Genomic DNA, 8,387 nt, shown 5'->3' with positions numbered 1-8,387 from the left:
TGAAACTTGCATTTTAATTATGGATTCAGGAAACAAAGGCCAGAGGCAGATTTTCATTCCAAGTAAGCTTAATGCAGCTATCCCACAGAACGTGCCATCTTGTCATCCTAATATGACGCCAACACGTTTGGGTTTGTGAGTTACAGCCAGTGTGGGGGAACCTTTGCTGATTAGAATCATATCTGCTGTACAGTAAGTTTGTTGTTGTTGGAGCTCATTTTAGCTCTCAGACATGTCTGCTGGAGGTCTTCAGGGTAGATACTTTCCTAATAAATCTGTTCCGAGATGTTATGACACATCTCTGGAACAGGTGGGATTTGAACCTTCTGGCTTAGAGATAGGGACAATACCACTGCACCAGAAGACCCCTAGTTCCTCAGGCGAGTGTCCTAAGCCCAACCACCTTCAGCTGTTTAATCAATCACTTTACATCCAGAGTAAGGTCAGAAGTGGGGATATTTGTCGATGATTGCACAATGTTCACACCATTTGAAACTCCTCAGTTACTAAAGCAGTTCATGTTCAACTGCAGCAGCATCTGGCTTATACTGAAAATTAGGAAGAAACCTTTACACCACACAGTGCTAGACAATGACCATCTGTGGTAAGAGACAATCTGACCATCACCCCTTGATATTCATTGTTAACGTCACTGAAACCACTGAATGACAGTGGTTGTAAGAGCAGGTGAGGGGCTGGGAACCCTGCAGCAGTGAGTCATGTCCTGACTGTCCAAAGCCTGTCAACCATCTAGAAGGCAAAAGTCAAGCCTCTGATGGAGTATTCCCCACTGGCCTCCAACAACATGGAAGAAGCTTGACACTATCCAGGACATAGCAGCATGCTTGATTGACACTACATTCACAAATATCCACCACTGATGCTCAGTCACTGAAAGTATGTACGATCCACAAGCTACCCTGCAGAAATCTGCCAAAGATCCTTGTTAGCATCTTCCAAACCCACAACTACTTCCATCTTGAAGGACAAGGGCTGCAGATTCATGGGAATATTACCACTTTTAAGTTCCTGTTTGGAACATTTAATGAAGGTCTAAAAATTGAACTTGATATATAAAACACTTTAATTCATTCTTAAACAAATTGGCTGAGGAATCATGGGAACAGTTCTCTGAAGTACTATCGGAAGCAAGACTTTTGTGATTCTAAGGAGTCTGGTACAACTGAGAAACCAAATGAGAAGACATTTCAAGAGCAATGATGACGGCTTAATAGTTCTGTTTTTACAAGTGGCTGCAGCATGAAGGAAAGTCCACCATCCTATTCGAGTCCATCTGAAGGAGATTTGCAGAACATTGTCTTGTGGAGCTGTTCGGTTGGTGGCATCCACATGAGGCCATCCAAAGGAAGTTACTAATAAAGAGACACCTGGATATCATTGCAGATTTCTAAATTGCCACTTCAACGGAGCTGGTCACCAGCAAATCAACCAAGTTGTTAGATAATGCCTGGGTGCATTAAGTAGAGAAAACTCGGCAGGTTGCAGTACCAACTGTAAAATGCTGCCTTTTTGGCAAGAGTGGCCCCAAGGAATTAACATGTTGGGCTCGAGAAGTCCAGTGCTGCAAGCGTAAGCAGGTGTGTCATATTGCCCAAAATTGCCAGGTACAACTCAACCAAGAGAAGAGGTGCCTGAAGGAGATGTGTCATAGGGCAAGGTGTAAGGCACATACCAGCAGTGAGGGAATCAACTAGGTCTGGATGAAGCCAAAGACTCAGAGTCACTGGAGTTCTGGTTAAACATACTCTTGATGTAGGGTGAAGCTGAATTTTTTTCTGGTTTCTCCCCAAAGTAGAGGGGAAGACTGCAAAAATGGAAGTGGATAGGGGGGCAGTGGTGTCCCTGATTTCTGAATCAGTACAGAGGGAGAAGTTAAGTGCACTACCATTGAAGCTGGCAAAGATTACAATACAGATGTACATGGAACAAGTGGTGCCAACTGTAGGGCTATGCACTGGTGAAAAGGATCAGTGTGAGGGATTGCCACTTTAAATTGTAAAAGGTGAATAGCAGCTTTATTTGGATGGTCCTGGTTACAAAATTAAAGTTGAACCGGGGCATGCTTAATATATTGGCAAAGTCAAACATGAGTTTGCAAAATATCCTGGACAAGAACTGAGATGTCTTCAAAGGAACCCTGAGGGAAATGAAAGGTTTCAAAACTAAATTACAGTTGAAGCTGGAGGCATGTCCTCGGAGTCCTTATGGGTAAAGATCGTAAAGCCAGGGAAAACAAAGATTCTGAAGATCAAAAGTCCTGAACATTAGGGTTAAATTGCCTCTTTATAGTTCTTTTCATTTTTTGCAATGATGACTTGCTCTTTTTGTCTTCTTACAAGAATAGAAGAGAGATATTTTCAGTTTGCCAGCTGTGGAGGGCTCTGGCTGTGCTGTATTTACAGGTTTGTATCAAACTCCTGATGAACTAATCCCAGCACTGTCATCAGGCAATTTTTAAAATTTCTTGAACCATTCAGTTTTAACAATGGATTGATCTCACTGCTCCAACAGCAAAATTGTATTTTGCAGTGAAAAATTGTAAAACTCTCCTGCCAATTCAACTACCTGGCAATCTGACATCCATTCCAGTTTATAGGGTAAAGACCATATCCTCTTATTTTTCTGTGATTTTGAATGTGTGCTGAAATAGGAAAAGAACTTCAAGGAATGTGGAAAGTGTTGCTGCAATTTTTTAAAGAGCAAGTTACATGTCACTCAATGTAGAGTTTACACTTACTCAGGAAGGATGTCCAGTTGCAGATGAGCTGTAGTCAAGGGGTGTGAACAAATTGGCATTTGGCTGACATCAATTTGCTGATTAGACTGAGGAATGGTGACTGATTGTCGATGACAAAAGCCTCCTGCCTGCCAACATCTGCAGATGAACAACATGGGAGTGTGAATGTTTGGCAGATGTCATCAACCTCCAGCAGGGAAAGAGCCATTATGTTCCCTGCAGTTAAAACACCTCAACTTGAAGAAAGCCGCTGTATTTCCATTATCAGTTATAAGATCTGGCTTTTAACCAGTATGTCAGAGACATATTGGTTAAGTGTGAACCAGTCACTCTGCAAAGAAGTCAGCATATCTAGAGAAAGAAGATCGGAGCAACAGAGATTTTGATAATCCTAAAGGTTCATCTCAGCGAACCCTGTGAACAGGCACCATTGAATTACTTTCCAGTCATTCCCGCTGCCTGTGACATTCATTTGTTTTTGTGACTATATGGGTGTAGGGGGAGTTTTAACTACTGATGTTCTCCATAATAAATAGTAATACTTGTTAAGTACAGGCATCTGGTTAGTGCTTTGTCCACTAGGGTCTAAAAGACAGACAAATTGGGGAATGTTTCACAGTTATAAAAACATTGTTATTTTCACCCATCAGGAATAGTGGAGCTGGATTTTGAGCATACTACTACAGGGAGGCATAATATTAGTCCACGAAGGAAGATTATGTAATTCCTTTCGGTATGCAAATACAGTTGTCTCTGATGCTCTGATCTCTAAAAATATGCCAATCAGTTTCTAATGTCTCTCCTCATTTTCCACTAAAAATTATCACCTCACAATTTAAGCAATAAGATTTTCCATTTCTCCAGTCTATTGCCTCTGTTACTGTTTAGCCCATTATTTTTATACATCTAGGAATTTTGTATCAACACTAAACTTTGGAATTATACTTTTTATGCCCAAGTCCAGGTCATTAATATATTAATGAGTGCAGTGGTCCCAAAACTGAGCCTTGCGTGACACCACTACATACTCCCTTCCAGTCTCAAAAACTACTCACAACAACTCTGCCTCTTAGCCAATTTTGCGTCCAAACAACTCATTAATCTTAAGGATTTTAACTGCTCACCAGTCAATAATGCTGTACTTTATTAAATACCTACAGTGTAGTCCTATGATGTCACTTGGTGCATACTCCAGCTCCCCCAAGAAATCAGCTCGCTGCTCTTTATGTCAATAAGATGATTGATCCACATCTGGGGAAGCTGGTGCTGGTGCACAGAGAGAGTTGCGAGTGAAAAGATTATGGGAGCATGATCCAAGCCTACAGAGCTGTCATGGGGACTAATTAGGTAAGTTGGATGAATGACTCAGTGGAAATGGTGTCAAGCAAACTAAGTTAGGGACTGTATCACAGCAAGGTGAGTTGAATGCAGCAAGAGTAAGGAGAGACAGTGTAAAATGATTGATGCAATTCTATAGAGAGCAGAGGGACTTGGGAATCTATATCACATATAGATGGGGTGGAGTACTTTGAAAAACAGTAAATAAAGCTTAAAAGATCCTGGGTTTCATCAGTAGAGGCCATAGGTTACAAAAGCAAATAAGTTATGGTAAAGCTGTATAAAACACAACCTCACCTGAAGTTTTGCAAAGATTGTGAAAACAATCAAGAGAATGCAGGAAAGATTCACAGAAATTCTAGTGATCACACAATGAGAGAAATAGTAAATGAAAATCTCACAACAGTTTTTACTGTGGAGAAAGAAATGGAGGCTGGGGAACTCGTGGAGAAAAGTGTTGATGTCTTGAGAGCAGTCCACATTATAGAATAGGAAGTGCTGGAAGCCTGGGAACTATAGATTGGTGAATCTGACATTAGTCATGGGTAAGTTGTTGGAGGGGATTCTGAGAGATAGGATTTACATGTGTTCGGAGAGTAAGGACTGATTAGGCAGAGTCACTGTGGCTTTGCGCATGGGGAATTATGTCTCACAAACTTGATTCAGTGTTTTTGTGGATGTAACCAAAAGGGTTGATGAGGTCAGAGCGGTAAAGATGGTCTATGGACTTTAGTAAAGCCTTTGACAAGGTTCTGCATGGTAGACTAATTAGTAAAATTAGATCACATGAAGTTCAGGAGAGCTTGACAATTTGATACAAAATTGGCTTCATAGTCGTAGACAAGGGGTAGAAGATTGCTTTTCTGACTGGAGGCCAGTGACCAGTTGTGTTCTGCAATGATTGCTGCTGGATCCACTTTTGTTTGTTATTTTTATGAACAATTTTGATGGAAACTTAAGAGGCATGGCTAGTAAGTTTGGGGATGACACCAAAATTGATGGTATAGTCTCCAGTGAAGAAGGTTACTTAAGATGACAAAGGGATCTTGATCAGTTGGGCCAATAGGCTAAGGTTTGGCAGATGGAGTTTCATTTGGATAAATGCATTTTGTTGAAACAAACGAGGGCAGGACTTACACAATAAATGTTAGGAGCCTGGGTAATCTTGTTGAACAGAGAGACCTAAGGGTTCAGGTATGTAGTTCTTTGACAGTTGCAGTGCAGGTAGACAGGGTGATTAAGTAGGCATTTTGCATATGTGCCTTCATTGCTTAGACCGTTAATATAGAAATTGGAATGTAATATTGAGGTTGTAGAGGATGTTGGTGAGGCCACTTTTGGAGTATTGCAAACAGCACTGGTCATTGCTGTAGGAAGGATATTAAATTGGAGTAGTTTCAGAAAAGATTTAACCAGGAAAGTTGACTGGACTGAAAGGTTTGAGTTATGTAGATAGGCTGGGAATTTTTTCACTGGGATATAGGAGGTTGAGGGATGACCTTACAAAGGTTTAAAAAAAAACCATGAGGGGCTTATCTCCATGTGAATCATGGAAGTTGTACAGTGTTGAAGCATGCCATTTGGCCCACTGAGTCATAAAATGAATAACAAAGGTCTTTCCCCTAGTTTCAGAATTAGATGGCATTTTTAAGGGGAGAGGAGTAAAATTTAAAAGTGACCTGAGGGGCAACTTTCCTCACACAGATAGTGGTTTAAAATGTGGAATGATCTGCCAGAGGCAGTGGTAGATGTTGGTACACTTATAACATTGAAAGGACATTGGAATAGGCACATGAGTAGAAACAGTTTGGAGAGATATGGGCCAAGCACAGGCAAGTGGGACTAGTTTAGTTTGTGAAACTTGATTGTCATTGATGAACTGGACCCAACAGCCTGTTTACATTCTGTATGACTGACTTTTATTGGGACTACTATCTTTTAAAAATTAAATTAAGAGGAAATTGAGTAGATATGGTCCAAATCATACAGTGTGTGGATAAAGGGAGAAACTGTTTTGTTGTTGGACCTACTTAGTGATTGGCAAAAGAGAAAAAGCTTTCACATAAGTAGTTGTTTGAAATGTACAGCCTGAGAACGTGGCAGAGGCAAATTCAATTTCAGGAGAAAATTGGACATTTGAAGGAAAGAGAAATCGCAGGGTTATGAGACTAAGAGAGTCAGTCTCACAGGGAGCTAGTTTGGTAGGTGGAATAGCCTCATTATTCGCTCTAAGAATTGTTGAATCATAGAGTTCTACAGCATGGAAACAGACACTTCAGTTCAACTCACATATGCCAAGCAGATATCCTAAATTAATTTAGTCCCATTTGCCAGCATTTGGCCTATATTCCACTAAATCCTTCCTATTCCTATACTCATCCAGATGCTTTGTAAATATTGTAATTGTGCTAGCGTCCATCACTTCATCCGGCAGCTCAATTCCATCCACACACCACCCTCTGCCTGAAAAAGGTGCCCTTTAGGTCCTGTTTAAGTCTATCCCCTCACCTTAAACCTCTGCCCTCTGGTTTTGGACTCCCCATCCCGTAGGCAAAGTCCTTGGCAATTCACTGTCCGTGCCCCTCATGATTTTATAAATCTCTATAAGGTAAGCTCTTAGCCTCTGATGCTCTGGGGAAAATAGCCCAGTCTATTCAGCCACTCCAGAGAGCTCAAACCCGCAAACCCTGCCAATGTCCTTGTAAATCTTGACAACTCTTTCACATTTCACAACATTCTTCTTATAGTTGGCAGACCAGAACTGCACACAGTATTTCAAAAGTGGCTTCACCAATATCATGTACAACCGCAGTATGACCTCCCAGCTCCAATAGTCAATGCACTGACCAATAAAAGGCAAGCATACCAGATGCCTTCTTCATTATCCTATCTACTTGGAACTCCATTTTTGAGGAACTATGACCTTGCACTCCAAGGTCTCTTTGTTCAGAAACATACCCCAGGGCCTTACCATTAAGGTATATAAGTCCAGCTCTGCTTTGCCTCTCTAAAGTGCAACACCTCACATTTATCTAAATTGGCTGATCTGATCAAGATCCCATTGTACTCTGAAATAGCTTTCTTCACGGTCCATTGCACCTCCAATTTTAGTATCACCTGCAAACTTACTAACCATACCTCCAGTGTTCACATCTATATCATTTATACAAATGAAAGAGCGGGCCCAGCATTGAGCCTGCTAGTACACTGCTGGTCACAGATTTCCAGTCTGACAGGCAAACCGCCACCGCCGTCTTCTGCCTTCAAACCACTTTTGTATCCAAATGGCTAGTTCTCCTTCTACTCCATGAGATCTGACCTTTTTAACCAGTCTGTCAATATGAACCTTGTTGAATGCCTTACTGAAGTCCATAAGGTCAGGTCCACTGCTCTGCCCTCATCAATCCTCCTCATTGACTTTTTCTTGAAAAAGTAATCACAATTTACCGCGCAGAAAGCCATGTTAATTATTCCTCAACTGGCCTTGCCTTTCCGAATACACGTGGCCCCTCCCCCTCCCTTGTGAGATATAGATTCACGTGCTCACAATCACAGAGTCAGTGGAGTCAAAGTCTTGGAAACAAGTAACCTGCGCTTTATTACGAGTCTGTAGAATCAGGTACCTACTGTTGCTTGAGGCACGCACAGGTCAGGGCATCTCCGCTTTTTATACATCATTTATCCGGCCAGCTCCTCCCCTTTTAGCTCCGTCCAGTCTGAGCTCCCAGGTGCACAATATTCCCATTACTTGCCTTGTCCCACCCTCTTCATACATCGCACGTTATGTTAATTAAGCAGCTTCGTAAGCATGGGGGTAAAAGTTAAGATGCATTCTCTCATTAGGCATGCGCTTCAACTATGTCTATTGTGCAAAGCTTAACCTTTTCACCCTCCGTGTATCTGCTAGCAGTTTTGGACCATTTCATTCTAGTTTCTAACCACTTGGCCCTTACTCCCTTTTCTTATCGCTCGGTTCAGTACTAGATGTCTTTTTGTTCAAAGCTAAGTCATTCTTTTCACTGCAGTTTAATCATCCTTATCTCACACCCCCAACAACTTGCCAACACCAATGTCAGGTCCCAATAGTTCCCTGAATTTCCTTGTTCTAATTTGAAGTTTAAGGTTATTTATTCGTTTCAAAACATAGGATTACTGTTGCCTACAGAAGTCTATTTTTTTTAATATTGATGAGACATCAGTAATTACCAGACCAATGTGGAAACTTTTTTGTCGATTTTATTCCATCAAAGGGCGCCTGCGTGAAGGGAGAGGAAGACTGCAATGCGGCTGC

Source organism: Stegostoma tigrinum, chromosome 12 (genome assembly GCF_030684315.1).
Source record: "Stegostoma tigrinum isolate sSteTig4 chromosome 12, sSteTig4.hap1, whole genome shotgun sequence".
NCBI lineage: Eukaryota > Metazoa > Chordata > Chondrichthyes > Orectolobiformes > Stegostomatidae > Stegostoma > Stegostoma tigrinum.
This window is presented reverse-complemented; position numbering follows the sequence as displayed.